Consider the following 18,159-nt stretch of genomic DNA (forward strand, 5'->3'; position numbering starts at 1 on the left):
AGAAAATATCACCAACAAAGAGGAGATGGCTTTCATCTTATGACTATAGTAATGAGTATTATTTAAAAGTAGGTGAAACTGGAAATTACAATGGGCATATATTAATTACCAGGAATACAGATTTAAGCTCTTGATCACAAATGACAACACATATAATTTGGAGAGATGTATATGTCTGGGTAAAAGACTATGGGCAACACGCCAAATTTACTCGATGTTTTCATTAATAATAGTTACAGACTTCTTGAAGCAATGAGCATTAGATGGTTGCTAGAAAGGACACAGGTGAATACAACTCGAGAGTCATAGAGGTACATGTTATATAAGAAAACGAACTAATGAATCTCTAAAAACTTAATGTGTTTGTTCCTATACATGTGAAATTAATGGATATCTTGATGAATTTTCTAGTGACATTCACAATTACTTGTATATTTGCTCATGTATTTCTAGGCTGACTAGTCCTCTTAGTTTGCCTGGGACTGTCCCAGTTTGAGCACTGAAAGTCCAGCATTCTGGGAAACACTTCAATTAGGGCAAACTACGATGGTTGGTTACCCTATTTCTAGAAATCTTGAAAGTGAATGTGTTATAGATGGTTATGAGTCGTCATTTTTTTTTTTTAATGGATTCATCTGTTTAATACAGGGATATGACATCTGTCAGTACTAGGCACCATAAAATGTAAACACAATTACTGTCATAAACCTGTATACACCTTCAAGGGTTGAAGTGGCTTGTTTAGTTACCCTGTTTGCATCTAGTGCAGAGAAAGGTCTCGTGTTTGTTAGCACTATGTGTACATAGGAAGAGATCCCAATTACAAGGGAGGCAGGTAAAATCTGACTTCTTCAAACATTCGTTAAACAACAACTAATTTTGTAGTAACATCCAGGTTTATCTTCCTTTCTCTAACCACGTTCCCGGTTAAGCACATCATAGCAACAGCACAGTGACGTGAATGACGACATAAAAGAATCCGGATACACCAGAAAACAGTGCTCAGTGATACATTGACATTCTATTTATATGATTAAACATTTGATCATACAGTACCTTCCTACAGGATTACTGGCTAATCTGGGGGTGGGGTTCATACTGTTAGAGGTATTACTAACAAACATGATAGCTACTTCCCTTATATGCAAACACGAGAGCTACAATTTCATCGACAGGGAAACTGATTATGCACGTTGACCGAGCAGCTTCCCAGATACTGTGTCTATGAAATCCTGGGAAATTGTGAGCAAAAGCTGCCTTCGACATGAAATGGTTTCTCAACCTGCTTTTCGCCACAGCAAATTTAATCCATCAGTACAGACCAACACGGTCAATCAATCAATCAGATAATTCTTAATATGAACAAATGGGGAAAAAAGAAAAAAATATCATGTACACGAATGAACAGGGAACCCGGCTGCATTTCCGCAGGAATGTCGTGGGGGGCGGAGCGCAGGGGGCCGTGCTGCAGGGTCACTTCCACAGCTGTGTGCTGAGCGTCTGACCTCACGAGGCCCCCGACCACCCTGCTGCCCCCGCCGTGGTGCCGGGGGGCTTGCGCTGCCCAGGCTCAGGCCAGCCATCTGCTGGTTCACCTGGGAGAGGTTCCACGGGGGCTGCTGAGCTGGCGGCAGGCCAAACTTCCTCTGGGCTGCACCCACGTGTCCCACCATCCCTCCTGGGGGGGCCGACCACACTCTGCGGAAGTGGCATCACCCCAGTCTGTGCGTTTCCCATGAAGCCGTTGGGCAGGGGCTCGCCCACCGTCACGCCCGCGCTCGGCCCCATCACGCTTCCCGCGAGGCCGGGAGCTGCAGGCACAGGCCCGCCCATGGACGGGAAGCCTTGAAATGCAGCCGGTGCTTGTGAGCGAAACGGTATATGTGTGGGTCCCATAAACACACCAGGAGCGCCGTGCTGCTGGATGGTCCCTGTGCCGTACAGAGATAAGATGGGGTCCCTGGAGAGCTGTTTCTTGGCCACCTCTTCTGACTTGGTAGCTTGCTCAGGGAACGGATCCATGATCCCCAGATGTCACTGTAGACAGAGCGGCAGCTGCTGGTACAGAGGACGTCCCCTGAGCTGGCGGCAGGACAGTTGCGGGTAAGGGATTAGAAATCATCGGTCCAAAGATGTCCAGGTCGTCGTTCAAGGCCTGTCCCGTGGCTGTGTTCCCTTTAGTCACTGGCGCCTCAGCAGGGCCGTCGAGTCCTAAAAGATCAACAGTGGGCTCTGCAGCTTCTTTAGGGCTGGTACTTTTTTTAGGCTCCAATTGCTGATCTTCTTTCTTCTGCAGCTTTTCAGTTGTAAGAGGTTTTGCAGGCTTCTCTGGCTCCTTTTCTCTCTTTTTCTCTTCCTTTTTTTTTTTTTTTCTTTTTCTTTATTTGTAATAGCTATAACATTTTTATCGTAGTATTTCTTCTTTTCATATTTATCTCTGATGAAAAATTCCACCGCTTGATCTGTCTGTGGTCTTTGAAAGTTCTCTGGAAGACTGGCTTCACATAGCAGTCTTGCTTTAGTATTTCCCATATCTTGCATGCACTGGATCTGTTCCGGTGTCCATTGGTCTAGGCTGACTGACTTGACCCTGGATATATGAACCCCAAGATTCCTATGGATGCCAGCACATCTGATGCAAATAAACACACCAATATTCCAGGAAGCCCATCGAGGACATATTGACACTTTTCCATGGGTTGCAAAATAAATTCTAAACAATTTTCCTCACAGTGTAAAAGTTGTCAGAATCCACAGGAAAATGAAGCATTTGATTCAAAATTAAACTAAACGCGGAAAACAAAACAAACAATGGCATTTGGCAAAGGTGCTAAGAAGCGGCCCAGGTGTGCACGAGGACCCCGGAGAGCCGCCCTGTCACTGCCGACTCCAGGGCGGCCGGGCTGTTCCACCGCACTCCCGCAGAGAGCCGGAGAGAGGCTTCCCGTCCACCGGCCCCAGGCCCTCTATGAGTCATCTTTTTAAGTTTTGTTCAAAAATAATTTGTATTACAAAATAACATAATGAACATAATATAATGAATGGCACTGGTATACCCAGCACCCAATTAAAACATTTGAAATGACCTCTCTTCTTAAAGCTCCCTGTGTGCTTCGTGTCACTGTCCCATCTTCTAGCCTTGCTAGGAGGTTACTGCTCCGATGAAATATGCAGTTACTTTTCTGCTTTCATTTTAGTTTTACCACAAATTTAAGTATACTTAGACACTATATTGTTTGAATTATCCTTGTTTTGGAACTTCATATAAATGGTATTGTATTATACATATTTTTCTGGCACACATTTTTATTATTCAACGTTATATTAAAGAACATCCACATTCATGTGATCACATGTGAAGTATGTTTACTCATTATCATCAGTGCGTTAAAAATGATAAGAAAATAATAACTAGTGTTTTCTAGACTTACTGTGTTTCAGAAACAGTTCTAAGCTCTTTGTGTGTCCAAATTCTTTTATTTCTACAGGAAAGAAGTGGTAGAAACTCTCATTATCAATATTTTATATATGAGTAAACAGATGCAGAGAAGTGAAATAACTAGAGAAAAATGACTAGTAGACCTGGGATTCAAATCCATAAAGTCTGACTCCAGAAACCTCATTCTTAGTCATTAAAATAAGGCATCATATTTAACTGTATGAATATATGACAGGTATACCCATTATCTTGTCAGTGAATATTTGGATGGCTTTCACACATTTTTCCAATAACAAACAATAGCTGTGCAACATTCTTTTTCTTTTTAACACCTTTATTGGAGTATAATTGCTTTACAATGGTGTGTTAGTTTCTGCTTTATAACAAAGTGAATCAGCTATACATATACATATATCCCCATATCTCTTCCCTCTTGCGTCTCCCTCCCACTCTCCCTATCCCACCCCTCTAGGTGGTCACAGAGCACTGAGCTGATCTCCCTGTGCTATGTGGCTGCTTCCCACTAGCTATCTATTTTACATTTGGTAGTGTATATGTGCAACATTCTTGTAACAGTTCTCCTCATTCAAACAGTAAGACTTTCTGTAGATGATGCTCAATTTTTGAAATGCGTGCCCTTCAGGAAGCTCTGAAATCAAGGTCCTTTCTTTATAATGCTTAAAAATTTCACGTGGTTTATTCTTTGAGTTTAATCTTAGTATTTATTTTGCTTTTGGGGGATGATTATAAAAAGTTGAACACGTGTCAAAAATCTACATTAGGTTACTGCAACCAGCAATGCTTTTACCTCTCAAATATCTTTTTCTATAAACTGAACTTGTAAATATTATTACTTAGTGAAAAGATTGCATGGAGTCCTCTTCCCACTCTGGAGATGTTTATATGATAAATATATATATATATATATATATATATATATATATATATATATATATATATATGACTGAATTCACTAAAAATTTATGTCACAACTTATATCCTAGTCATCACCATCTTTCAGGCTTTCATTAGACTTCATGGATGGGCCTTTCTGACTAGTCTAGCTTGTTCAGGCTCCTACTACAAGTATCGTCATATCAAATTTGCAGGAAAGATAAAGGAAGTGTACTATCCTAGTTTTTACACCTTAAAATCTAAACATCATAATTTTTTGATGTTCATAATTATTTGATGCTTTGTATTATTTCCCCTATATCCTGTAATCTTTAGGTTTATAACTAAGTGCTTTATCTGATATATTTCACAATAGCAGACTCCTCCAGTAAACTAAATAAAGAGCTTAAGGAAATGGCTCAAACGTTCTGATATATGTTGAAAGCAAATATCAAATTTGTTATAATATTTCTCTGATTCTCACCTTGATGTGGAGGTAAAATAAAGTCTCAAATACAAAATGATAACTTGCTACTATTTTACTTTAATACAAATGAATATAGAGAATTTTTTAATTTCTCTAAAATTTAAAATTTCTCTATGGTTATATAAAATGAAATTTTCATTTTTTATAAAATACTGTGCTTATAAATTATGTGTTCATAAGTTTTGAATGAAGTGGTAGGGAGACTACAATTCCAAGAAGTGAACATTTTTCTTGTATTATCAATGATTTTATACAGTGAATTTGTCTCTAACTTACCAGGAAAATATTCTTGTTCTAAGAACTCAAACTGCAAAAGAGCAAATAGTATATTTTGATTAATTCTCAATTATTGTTTTACTCTATTAAAACATTCAATTTCATCATTTTAAATCTTCTTCCTTTATCCATTTATCATTAAAAGTATACACACCCACAATATATTGTCTTAACATGACTACAAAGGAAAGATTTCTTTGGAATATGATCCGTTCAAAAGTGAAATAACTGAGGTACTGCTGGAAAAAGAAATTAAATACAGCTAAGAATACCATTGGGGCTTCCCTGGTGGCGCAGTGGTTGAGAGTCTGCCTGCCAATGCAGGTGACACGGGTTCGAGCCCTGGTCTGGGAAGATCCCACATGCCGCGGAGCAACTAGGCCCGTGAGCCACAATTACTGAGCCTGCGCGTCTGGAGCCTGTGCTCCGCAACAAGAGAGGCCGCGATAGTGAGAGGCCCGCGCACCGCGATGAAGAGTGGCCCTCGCTTGCCACAACTAGAGAAAGCCCTCACACAGAGGCGAGGACCCAACACAACCATAAATAAATAAATAAATTAATTAATTAAAAAAAAAAAAGTCCCTACATCTCAAAGGCTTAATAGGATAATGTTTTTTTTAAAGAATACCTTTGAATTATTTTTGTTTTTATTGTTTTGGTTGGGATTTTCTAGAGTGATTAATAAGATTATTAGAATTAATTGCTTATTTTTAAAATTGACCTTAGTAGAAATGAACATTTAAAATATACAAAGTATTTTCCTGTTAGGGCAGACATCTTGCTACCTTGCATAAATGAACCAAGTTCAATATTATTCTCCAATTATCACACAAACCAGCCCAAAGTCTTCTCTGTTGGCTGAAATCTACTCAGAGCTATAGTAATCACTTATAATATGACAAATTGTCACCTTCAAGATTAAACTATGGTACAATTCTTTTTTAGCATATTCCTTGGATGATTACAGTGATAATGAAATGAAAAAAAAAAAAAACCCTGCCACTTATTCAGAACCTAAGCAGCATGCCTATTTCAGATATCTTGCTTACCTGATCTTATTTAATTTTACAATAATTCTACTTAAAATATTATCTGGATTCTGCATCTGAGAGATACAGGTACATTAAATGACATAATGAGAATAAGTGTATGTGTTTTCATATTTTCTCTAGTACTTATGGTCTCGTTATGAACAAATATCTACCTTTTATTAAGCAATTACTTATTACCAAATATGTTTTATATATATTATCATTTTATAAAAATGGTTTCATGGTCTTACAGGTTCTATTATTAAATTTTCATTTCATATTAAAAATAATGGAAAGCTACTGAAGGATTTTAAGAAAGGAAGCAGCTAGTCACGTTAAAATAAATTTTAGACAGTTTAAAGGAAGATAAGTGAGGAGATGATTTAGCAAGTTATTGCAGTAATTCATACCTGAGACAATGGTGGCTTGAACTAGTATGGTGTCAGTGAAGATGGAGATACATATATAAATAAAGTCATATTTTGAATTTAGATTCACAGGGATTGGGTGTGAAAAGGAAGGGAAAAAAATTTCAGATTTCAGATACAGGAGTTATGAATTTCAGATGCCTGTGGGATAGGCACACAGAATGTCAAATATGTAATTGAGTATGCAAATCCAGAAGAGTATCTTTGCCTGAAGGTAAAACTTTAGGACCTTTCAAGCTCCCAAATTATTTTTTAAATCCTTAAGAGTAAATGGAATCACCAAAAAAGTACTTTGTGGAGGAAAAAGGAAAAAGGTTCAGGACATAGCCCTGAGGCAATTTGACATAAGTAAGAAACCAGTAAAGGGAATTTAGAAGAATCTGTCTGAAAGATAAGAGAAAAATCAGAAGAGTGGAGTGTCACTATGAAATAAAAATGCTAAGTTAATGAAGAAAAACTAATTAAAGAAGAACTGAAGCAAAGATGTAAAAGTGATATATTAAAAACAAAAAAACACTGAAAAGTTAGCAATATCCAAGAAACAAAGGGGATCCGAAAATATTATCAGACTGAAGAAAATCTGTCTCAATGTCAAGGAGTAACAGATGTATATTCCATTATAGTGATTTGTTTCTCCCTGTTGTTGCAAGATATTATATCTAGAAAGGGCATGGCCATGACAGAGAGCAGCTCACAACTACTGGAGATGATGGGAGTTTACAGGGACATAGCACATTTACATTGCAGGTCCAAGGAGGAGTACAAAGAGAACTGCAAATATTTCATTTCCTTTTCTTGCCAAGCTGAATTAAGTAATGTGCCATGTGATTATAGAACTACCTGCTTTGATTTTTATGAGAGCGTTTATCAAAGCACGTTGTAGTCATCTACTATTTGTCTTAGTCTTCTCCACCGTGCTGTATACAATTTGAGGAAAAGTACTTTTATTGGGTTTTTTTTTTACTTTTTTTTTCTTGTTTTATTATTATTTTTTTAACATCTTTATTGGATTATAATTGCTTTACAATGGTGTGTTAGTTTCTGCTTTATAACAAAGTGAATCAGCTATACATAGAAAAACAAATACCATATGCTAACACATATATATGGAATCTAAAAGAAAAAAAAAAAAAAAAGAGGGAAAGTACTTTTAAAAACCTGTATCCTTAGTACCTAACTCTGTGTGGTTCATAGTATCATTCATTAAATATTTGCTAATGGAATGATACATGAATGCACAAGTGGGGAAATATATCTTTTGTTTTAGCCCAAATGATCATGTCAAGAAACAAGTGGGCATTTTAAGAACATTTATTTTGGATCTAGATAAGACAGATATTTCAAATACTTAGAACAATCTAAAAAAGAAGGAGAATTGCAAATTTTATGATCATTTAAGTTCATTTCTATCCTAACATTATATGATATTACTTCCAGTCTTTAATATTCTCAGTACTATATGATACAGTTTCTAATCCTCAAAAAATTAATGGGGTTTGAGAAGAAGAAAAATAGTTATTATAAAAAGCACTAAGAAAGTGAAAAATTAGAGAATGAAGAGAAAATGTATATGAGTTATTTAATGTATTATTAGATGCAATTTAAAACAGTCATTAAGAAAATACCTATTATTACTAAAGGTAAACTGGTTGCAAAAATTTAGTCTCTCTTCCTCTCTGTCAGCCTCTCTCTCTAAGGAAAAGGACAGAATGGCAGATACAAATACTGAAACAGTAATATTCAGGGCAAGTTTTGTGCTACTTCCCTAAATAAAACAATTTTTTAAACAAATAACTATTTGTTACACGTCATCAGAAAAGTAAATTATCACAGATAATCATAGTCAAACAATAAACCTAATGCTTCTATAGCAGAGAGGGGCAAAAAGGTGATGAAGATCAGAAAAGCAGTCAATCAATTAATGACTCAAATTTATAATGACTCAAAATCAAAATATATGACAGTAAAATGATTTCTTATGACAATTATAAGGATAATAATATTATTTTTAACATGGGTGGAATAATTTATTTCTATATTTAAAATGTTATCACTTTGTCAATACTTACTTTTGCAAATATCCATATTTTTCCTATATATCATGTGAAAAAAACAAAATGTCACTAACATGTTTTTATCAATTTACCATTTTTGATAAGTTAAAATATTGAACATTTTAAACACATTTATTGGCTGTCAAGTATATATTTGTGATGGTACCTACTCAGCTTCAGTGTCATAAGGCTTCTTTTATTGAAATATGAAATAATTCAGCCTTCAGTTGTTATCACTAATTGATACTAAATTAACTTTATTAAAAAATTCAATACCTTGATAGATATTCTGTATTGTATGATCTTTAATTTACTCATTTGAGAATGAATTTTTACCTAGGAAGTAATTTACAATTATTTTATATGAATGAATCTTATTCTTTTATAAACAAGGTGAAAACATAGTGCTTTCAAAGAATTTCATGTGTGTGTTCCAGAGAATTGTTTCCAATGATTCTGTAGATATGCAAATAATAATTAGAAAATGATATGTAAACAAAAAGATATTCAAGATGCATATTTCCTTATGAGAGAATAAGAAATACAAGTTCAGGTAAGAAATAAATGCAAATTTATGGAGTACCATTTTAATAAAAGATATGAGACTGGCATGTGGCAAAAACATGTTTTCTTCTTTGATTGTTTTCCCTTTTAATTGGGTCTTGAAGTGGTTTAATAATACAAGTAAGACATTTCAAATAATGAACACTTGAGATCAAACCCAGATTACATTTTGTGTACTCGGTGAACATGGCAGGGATTTCAGTTTGTCAAAGGAGAAATCAAGATAATCAAATACTGAAATAAAGTGAATTATCTTTTAAATTTATGCTGGCTGTTGTGAGAATTCAACAACAGAGAGATAAGGTATGAAAAGTGCTCGATAGTGTACCTGGCACAGAGTGAGGGCTTAATAAGGAAAGGTATGACTATAAATACAAACAATTATTCAGTAAAATTTATACTCTTTTAAAACATAGAATCATAGCTTTGAGGAAAATAAATAATTCAAGATTTTTAAAATCTTAATCTTTAGTAATTTTTTGAGTGGGACTCTGAAACATCTAGCCCACATATATTGCCCTGTTCCTCTATGTGAACACTCATATGCCCATAATTCATTCCCACCATACCAACTTAAAGTAATCCCATTTTCTTTTTCTTAATACTATGTACATCGTACTTTATTATCAGGAATTTCATTTTTATTCTTGCTCAGTTTTCATCTCACATTAAATTTTTTGTCATGACCAGATTTGGCTCTTCCCCAGTTATGCTGCATTCAGTGCTGCTCTTTCTTTTTCTATTATTTGGTATTCTGTCAAGCTACCTTAAAATCCGATTTACCTACTTTCCCCAACCCCTTCAGTGAACGTTAATTCACTTATTTATGAATATATATTTATTAAGTGTCATCCATGTGCCAGGTAGTATTACAGGCCCTCGAGATACATCAGTGAACATAATAGCTAGAAATGTTTGCTCTGGAGTTGTTTCTGCTTTAAGGAGGGTGTGGGAGATAGACCATAAACAATAAATTTAAAAAAATGAAATTATAATGAACGTTAAAATTGCCACAGGATGAATTGTACCTTGAGTCTCATCCATATCTGATGTAGGTGATATTTAGATGAGACTGGACTTCAGAGTTCATGCTGGAATTAGTTAAGACTTTTGGAACTGTTGGGATGGAATGAATATATTTTGCATGTAAGAAAGACAAGAATCGGGGTCGTGGGCAGGGGAAGAACACAATGGACTGAATGTTTGTATCCTTCTCATATTCACATGTTGAAATCTTAGCCCCCAATGTATGTGGGGCCTTCAGGAGGGAGGGGAATTATTAGATCATGAGAGTGGACCCCTCATGAATAGGATTAGTGCCATTCTAAAAGGGACCCTAGAGAGTGCTCATCCTCTTTCCACCATGTGAGGTTACAAGGTGAAGTATGCAATTCAGAATAGAACTCTCACCAGTACCCAACCATGCTGACACCCTGATCTCAGATTTTCAGCCTCCAGAACTGTAAGAAATAAATTTTTGTTTTTGATAAGCCACTCGGTCTATGGTAATTTGTGATAGCAGCCCGAAATAAGACAGGATGGTAGATTTCCATTTGAAACAAAATGGTCAGGGCAGGGCTCATTTAGCAGAGGAAAGTGGGAGAACATAAAGGTATTAGCCTCATGGATACTTGAGGGAAGAGCATTTCAGGAAAAGGAGAGAGCCGGTTTTAAAGCTAGGAATTTTTGAGAAACTCCAAGGAAGCAATTGCACCTAAAATAGAGTGATAGGAGGTAGAGTATTTGGAAGGGAAGTCAGAGACATAACAGCGGACAGATTTTGTATAGACTCATAAGCCATGAAAGAGATAGCCTATGTTGCTTTTACACAGAGGAATAGAGAGTTATTGAAGGGTTTTGAGCAGAACAGCGTTAAGATCTGAATTAACATTTTGGAAGAATCATTTTTATGTTAAGAACAGAAAACGCGGGATGAGGAGTGGTGGCAGCAATGAAAAAGGATCAAAATTTCCATTTCATTTATTTCCATTTTTTATGTCCATATAATCAATGTCAATCTATTCACTTTGCAATTCACTTTTTCTACTTTCTAGGTTATTTAAGTCTCAGGTTATATTTTTCTTTTACTGCATTATCTGCTGCCAGTATTGGTAACTCTAACATCCATTTTGATCATCTATTAAATAGCTAACATCAAATATCCCTAACTCGTTTTACTCCATTGATATTTATGTCACATTGCACCCTGGCCATATCCTAAATCCTGGATATACAAAGAATATCCCACCTCTGAGATAGGGAATTTGTTCTAACACCTCTCTTCTTAAAAGTTCTTATCTCATCTTCCAAGATTATTACAGCTTTTGGATTATGTCACCTGAACTGACCCTGATATATGTTCCTTAATTTCACCAAGATTGTTAACATTCCCTAGCATCATGAAATTATACCTTAATATAAATTTTATACTCAGTTATAGCAAACAAATTCTTAGTACCATCCTTGTCAATTTATTAATGTCATTTCCCTGCTTTTAATCATTTATGCAATATTTAATTTGAAGTGTTTTCTACCTTGAACTTAAGGTTCAGGTAAAAATCCATCAATGTTAATTAAAGCATGGAGTGAGATAATGAGCTTGATTTAAATAAAGGATCATATTTTTAGATTCATTGCCGCATTTCTACTTCTTCTGTATTCCCACTACCAAAGCCAAAATGCTATTTCCAGAACGTTTTGTGTCCTGAGGAGATAATACAAGAGAAGTGTAAAAAAGATGTGCAACATGAATTCCACTGCAGTGTTATTTATGAGACAATAGATACAAATTAAATATGCAGCAGTGGGAGACAGTAAATTATATCATGTTATATCACCTTAATGGACTATTATACAGCCACTAAAATTAACAGATATAAAACTGCATTATCTTGAAAATGACTTTGATAAAGAAAATCTAAAAACTTAATACTCTATCTCTTCAATGATTGTGAAGAGTATATATGTGGCCAAAAACTGGAATGAAGTATTGAAAATAAAAATACGATTTGTTAAAGTGGTCAGTTTACTAGTGATATTTTACTATAGTTTTCATTTTTATAATATCTGGGTAAAAATATTTAAGATCTCTAAGGAAATGTCTTAAATTTACATAGTCATATGATTTTGGTCAATCAAGGGATGAATATGCATGTTTGAATACACAGAATGGACTAGATCCAATGTGCATACCCCTATCCATAAATAATATTTAGAATTTTAACCCTCATATGGAAGTCCAAATCCCATCTTCCAACATTTTCCCATTTGCTTCTATTATAAAGGATGCTTTTATTTTCAGATTATCTGTTGCATTTCAACTACTGATAACCTGCAAATCATTTTTGGCATGTATCCCATGTCATATGCAGGTTTATAAAATGTTTTACACATTATCAGTAAGTTCATTCTTTTTGTCATTTCTAACAGGTGTGAAACAAATGAATTCTAACACTGTTTTCCCTTTAACTGATTAAAATTACTATTATTTTGACAATTTTGTATACTTTTGGAATCAGCAATGCTAGATTTTGTTTACGGATTATTTATGAAGAATAGTATGAAATCTCCATACCAGCTGCAATATATTGTTGAGGTCTCCAAAGGACACTTGCCATTATTTTTCTCTCTGTGTCTTTGTCTTTCTTTTCCCCTCTGGTTTTACATCAGGCTACACTGTTTTCTGTAGTGAAAATGATGATCATATCTGTTGTAATCCTAAAGTTTCTTCAAGAGAAAAAGGATATGTAAATCTTACATTATCTATAATTCTATCTGTATTTGGAATGAAATGTCATTAGATTAGCATTGAAAAATGATTTTTTTAAAAAACATCTTTTTATTGTCTAGGAATTTTTTTTGGTCTAAACCTATATCTTCTAATATAATTTTGCAGCAAATACCCTATGTTACAAAATTTAACTTGAACATATCTCTGTACTCTTCCTCTTCCTTTGTATTTTTTTTCCAATTATTAAAGGCTTTGAAACAGTGCTTTATTCATATCTACTTTCTTAAAAATATTCAACTTACTTTATACACTGCCTTTTTTGATCAAAAAAACTCAATACAAGATAATACTGTATACTATTCATATCTTTTCATACACTCAATAGACTTGCAGATGTATTGGTTTAGATTTTTGTCATAGTGATATCATCTCAATATATAAATTGTACCCACAAGTTAACCATTTAAATGTACAATAATTAATTGAATCAATTATATTGGATTATTGAGTTTCAGTATGGTAGAAACCCAAGCAGGGATATATAATTTCTAAATAAAAATATTAAGTATAATAAGAAAAGTCTTCTCCTAATTTATCCATCAAAGACTGGCTTTACAAAATAAGTATAAAATTTTAATTATTTTCAAAAGGTACCTTACCTGTCAAAAATGTATTTTTGAGTAGCTTGTATGGGTAAAATGATTTCACTTTTAGTTGTAATGCATCAGAATTCTCTGGAAGCCTAATTTAATATATGAGGCTTTTCAGGAAAATCATGAGTGTTTCAAAACCATTCAGTGTCAAGCCAGATAACATAGACTCTGGAGTCTATCTTGTGAAATTTGGACTGGAGGAATGGATAGGAAAATCTTCTTAATGTTGTTTCTAAAACCCCTTCTGGGCATTCTGTCCCATAGCTTCCTGTGGCTTCAGGCATGTCTTCATTCATTGTTGGCCATGCCGCCTAACACAGGGCTTTGCTACTGTGACCACAGCCAACTGGATCAAAGGGAAGATCATCCACATGCTGATCAGTGGACTTTATAAAATTCCTTAGTAATGAATGTTTTAGCTGACAGGGAACAGGTGACTAAATTAAACCATAAAAATCTTTCGGTGAGGAATTTGAAAGTGTTATGTTATAAAAAACCAGTGTTTACCAGCAGCTGCTGGAGCTGAAAGACACAGGAGGAAAGGGTATCAGAGACTGCAGGGAGAAGGAAAGAATAAAATTAATAATACTTGTATTATGAGCACTACCACTACTAGTAGTAATGTATAGAAATAACTGGTGAATAGCAAAAGGAGCCTAGAGGGAGCATGTAAATCGTGAAAATGATGCAGTATTGAAAGGAAGAAGGAATTTTCATTATTGATACCTTAGCAAGATAATATCATCACAGGGTATACTGGCAACTCTAGATCTTGAATTACCTCCTGGTTCCCATTATCTAGTTTATAAGACGTATGACAGTATTGCAGTTCTGAATTTCACTTGCATGTCTTGGTCTATCTACTATTCCTGGATTCCCCCAAGGCTTGGCTATAACAAGGAAATTCACTTTCTCCTTATTTCCTTGTATATTTTTTAACCAACTCCTTTTTTCTAATCTAAATAAGTTGACATCTAAAGAAGCTTAACACAGAATTCAGCCACTCTCAGGAGAGTTAACATCTTTAAGTGTTTTTTGGTACTTAGTCAAAAGTATGACCCCAAACTTATTTCAACTAGAAGTAAATCATCACAGAGAACATAGCTGTAAGGAGGAATACAATCTACTGCATATAACTTTACAAATAGTGCTAACCCAACCCTTTTCTCAACAAGTCAACTTTTTATCATTTAATTGTTCAGTAACAGTTCAAATAAATATATAAGTCCTCGTGTTGTAGAGAATGATTGTACTTATAACTAAACACTTTGAAAATAATTCATAAACATCTATGATATCACTTTAAGAAAGCCATCAAGAAATGTGTGTATAAATGAAATTCTTTGATGTTAGGAATTGTCACCATCAGTGCAAAGAAATACGTCATATAAGATCAAGGAAACTTACAGTGAATTTATAGTGTTAAAAGATAAACTGAGGCATATTAAAAATTTTAAGTGTTTTTTTTTTTGAGCAAAAATTGATTCATCTAATCTAGCCGATAGAAACAATCTCCAAGGAGCTGTACAAAATGAAAGACTTTATAGGCAGAAGAGCGTCAGAAGAAGTTATACTAGGCCAAAAAGCAGGTTGGTTATTGCAAGGTTACTTTCTTTTAGGGGTCTATCAGGCAGATTACCTAACTAGTGCTTATCAGGTGATTCTTGATTGACTGGTTTAAGCTTCCATTTCTGAGAGAGTTGAAACTAATTAAATTAAGTCTTGGTTGTGATGTGGAGCTTAGCATAAATGGTCCATTTGGAGCCTGTTGTCTTTTTTTTTAACAATAGCCATATTTCAATTAGTAATTTCCTTATCTTTATTGTTCATCCTAAACAATAATCTATGTTTTAGGTGGGATTTTCCTCTTTTCCCATAAATATTCCTTTTCAGCTTTTCTCTTAAAGAATATGCACCTTTGGGAAATCAGTGGGAATGAACAGTTCCTCTTCATATGGCATTAATAAAAATTTAAAAATATGCTACAGATATTTGGAAATAAATGTAAATAGTAGTATAAAGTGAAAAGCAATAATAGGAATATTCGAAAGGTAATAGAGAAAATAAATCTTAAAAAGAGAAATTAACAAAACAGGGGAAAGACAAGCATAAAATATAGATAGTAACAATCTTTTATAAATTTACAACAATAGGGCTTCCCTGGTGGTGCAGTGGTTGAGAATCTGCCTGCCAATGCAGGGGGCATGGGTTCGAGCCCTGGTCCAGGAAGATCCCACATGCCGCGAAGCAACTAAGCCCATGTGCCACAACTACTGAGCCTGTGCTCTAGATCCCACGAGCCACAACTACTGAGCCCATGCGCCACAACTACCGAAGACCGCACACCTAGAGCCTGTGCTCCGCAACAAGAGAAGCCACCACAATGAAAAGCCCGCGCACCGCAACGAAGAGTAGCCCCTGCTCGCCCCAACTAGAGAAAGCCCGCACACAGCAACAAAGACCCAACACAGCCAAAATAAAAAAAAATTGAAAAAAGTTTACAATAGTGTTCTAGAATTCAAGTAAAAAATAAGGAAAAAAAGTCAAAAAATATAGGCTGATATGTATGTATGTATAACTGAATCACTTTGCTGTACATCTGAAACTAATACAACACTGTAAATCAACTATACTTCAACTTTTTAAAAATTAAAATTAAAATATATATATAGGCTGAAACTAAGATACAATCAAGAACTATGAATATCTATAATTAAAGTATCTTCTCAAACCTTTAGTAAGATATTTATGGGAGAGGCCTCTCTGTAAGTGTACATGGTTTTGATTGTATTTTGATTTATATTATTAATTTTAAAACATAAAATAAATACAGTCTTTCAATTTGATGAATTGTATTGAAAGCCTAATATGTTGGTACTATGCTAACCTTTTTTTTTTTTTTTTTAGAAAGCTAATCCCTTTATCATATTCTCAAGACTGTATAAACATTAACTTGTTCTCTGTTGTCTGTTAATTTCTCCACCTAATTTGTGGAGTCCTTTGTTCCTGCAACTATACAGATTGGCTGCAATTCAGGTTGGCTGTACAGTTGTCATTCTAGAATGAGAGAACACATATCTCCCAAGTTCAGTGAACTCTTTCCTAGATCTCAAATTTTTCTTCTTTATTACTTATGCTCATATTTTTACTGGGTAAATCCTCAGATAACTTCTTAAATTTTGAGTCTTTTCAATCTGAAAATATCTTTTTCAGGCTTTTGCACTTGACTGATAGTTTTGTAATGGAATTCTCATTTGAATTTTCCCTTACCACATTGAAGGTCTTGCTCCATTATCTTTTTCTTTTTCTAGGTTTATTGAGGCATAATTGACAAATAAAATTGTGTACATTTAAAGCATATAATCTGATGATTTTGTATACATACACACTGTGAATGAAATATTTATCACAATCAAGTTAATTAACACTACCATCAACCCACATAGTTATTTTCTGTATGTGTGTGTAGTGAGAACACAAGATATACTCTCAGCAAATTTCAAGGATACAATACAGTGTATTATTATCTATAGTCACCATGCTGTACATTAGATCCTCAGAACTTATTCATCTTATAACTGATAGTTTGTATCCTTTGACCAATGTCTCCCCATTTCCCCCTCATTCCCCCCAGCCCTAGACTTTGGCAAACACTATAACCACCACTCTACACCCTGTTTCTAAGAGTTCAACTTTTTTTTGAGTCCACATATAAGTGACATAATACAATATTTATTATTTGTCTTTCTATATCTGGCTTATTTCAACTAGCATAATGCCCTACAGGTTCATTCATGTTGTCATAAATGGCATGATTTCCCTCTTTTTTATGGCTGAATAATATTCCATTGTCTTCTATATCCTCCATTGCTAATGAGAAATAACCTTCTAGTCTAATTGTAGTCCTTCTGTAGATGACCTTATTCCCCCCACTCCCACCTCTCTCTTCAAGCACGTAGGGCATTTTCATTATCCTCATTGTTCTGAAATTTTACAATGATGTGTTGTTTATTCATGTTTATGGGATTTTGGTAGGATTTCTGAATCATACAGCTCTAAGAAATTCCCTTGTATCAATTTGATAACTTTTTTCTATTTTCTCTATGATTCTCTTTGGAATTCTAATAGGAGGATACTGAGACTGCTGAAAAGAATCTCTATGATTCTTATTTATCTATGTTACTCTTCATCTCTTTGGGTTTTTGTTCTGCTCTCTGTGTCATTTCTAATATTCCAATATTTGTATTGCTTGCCTAATAATTTCTGCAATTATATTTGTAATTTGAAAAATTATTTATTACTGAATCCTTTTTTTTATAGTACTCTTTTCCTGTTTTTATTTAATGGATAATAGTTTCTTGAAAACGCTTACAGAAATCTAATTGCAACTGTATTTATATTTAGTTCCTCCATTTTCCATGAATTACTTCCGATTCCTACAGGGTCACATTTTTCCTTTTTTTTCTTTTTTCTTTTTTTTTAATTGCTTAAAGATGTACAGGAATACCTTAGAGATACTGAGGGTTCAGTTTTCGACCACTGCCATAAAGCAAGTATTGCAAAAAAGTGAGTCACACAAATTTTTTTGGTTTCCCAGTGCATA

At 34.5% G+C, this 18,159-nt stretch overlaps 1 pseudogene; it reads right to left on the reverse strand.

The window, feature by feature from the left end:
- Window positions 1-1,473: 1,473 nt before the first annotated feature.
- On the reverse strand, window positions 1,474-2,977 carry LOC103002124 (stromal membrane-associated protein 1-like; annotated as a pseudogene).
- Window positions 2,978-18,159: the final 15,182 nt, after the last annotated feature.

The sequence above is a fragment of the Balaenoptera acutorostrata genome, chromosome 5, assembly GCF_949987535.1.
Source record: "Balaenoptera acutorostrata chromosome 5, mBalAcu1.1, whole genome shotgun sequence".
Classification (NCBI taxonomy): domain Eukaryota; kingdom Metazoa; phylum Chordata; class Mammalia; order Artiodactyla; family Balaenopteridae; genus Balaenoptera; species Balaenoptera acutorostrata.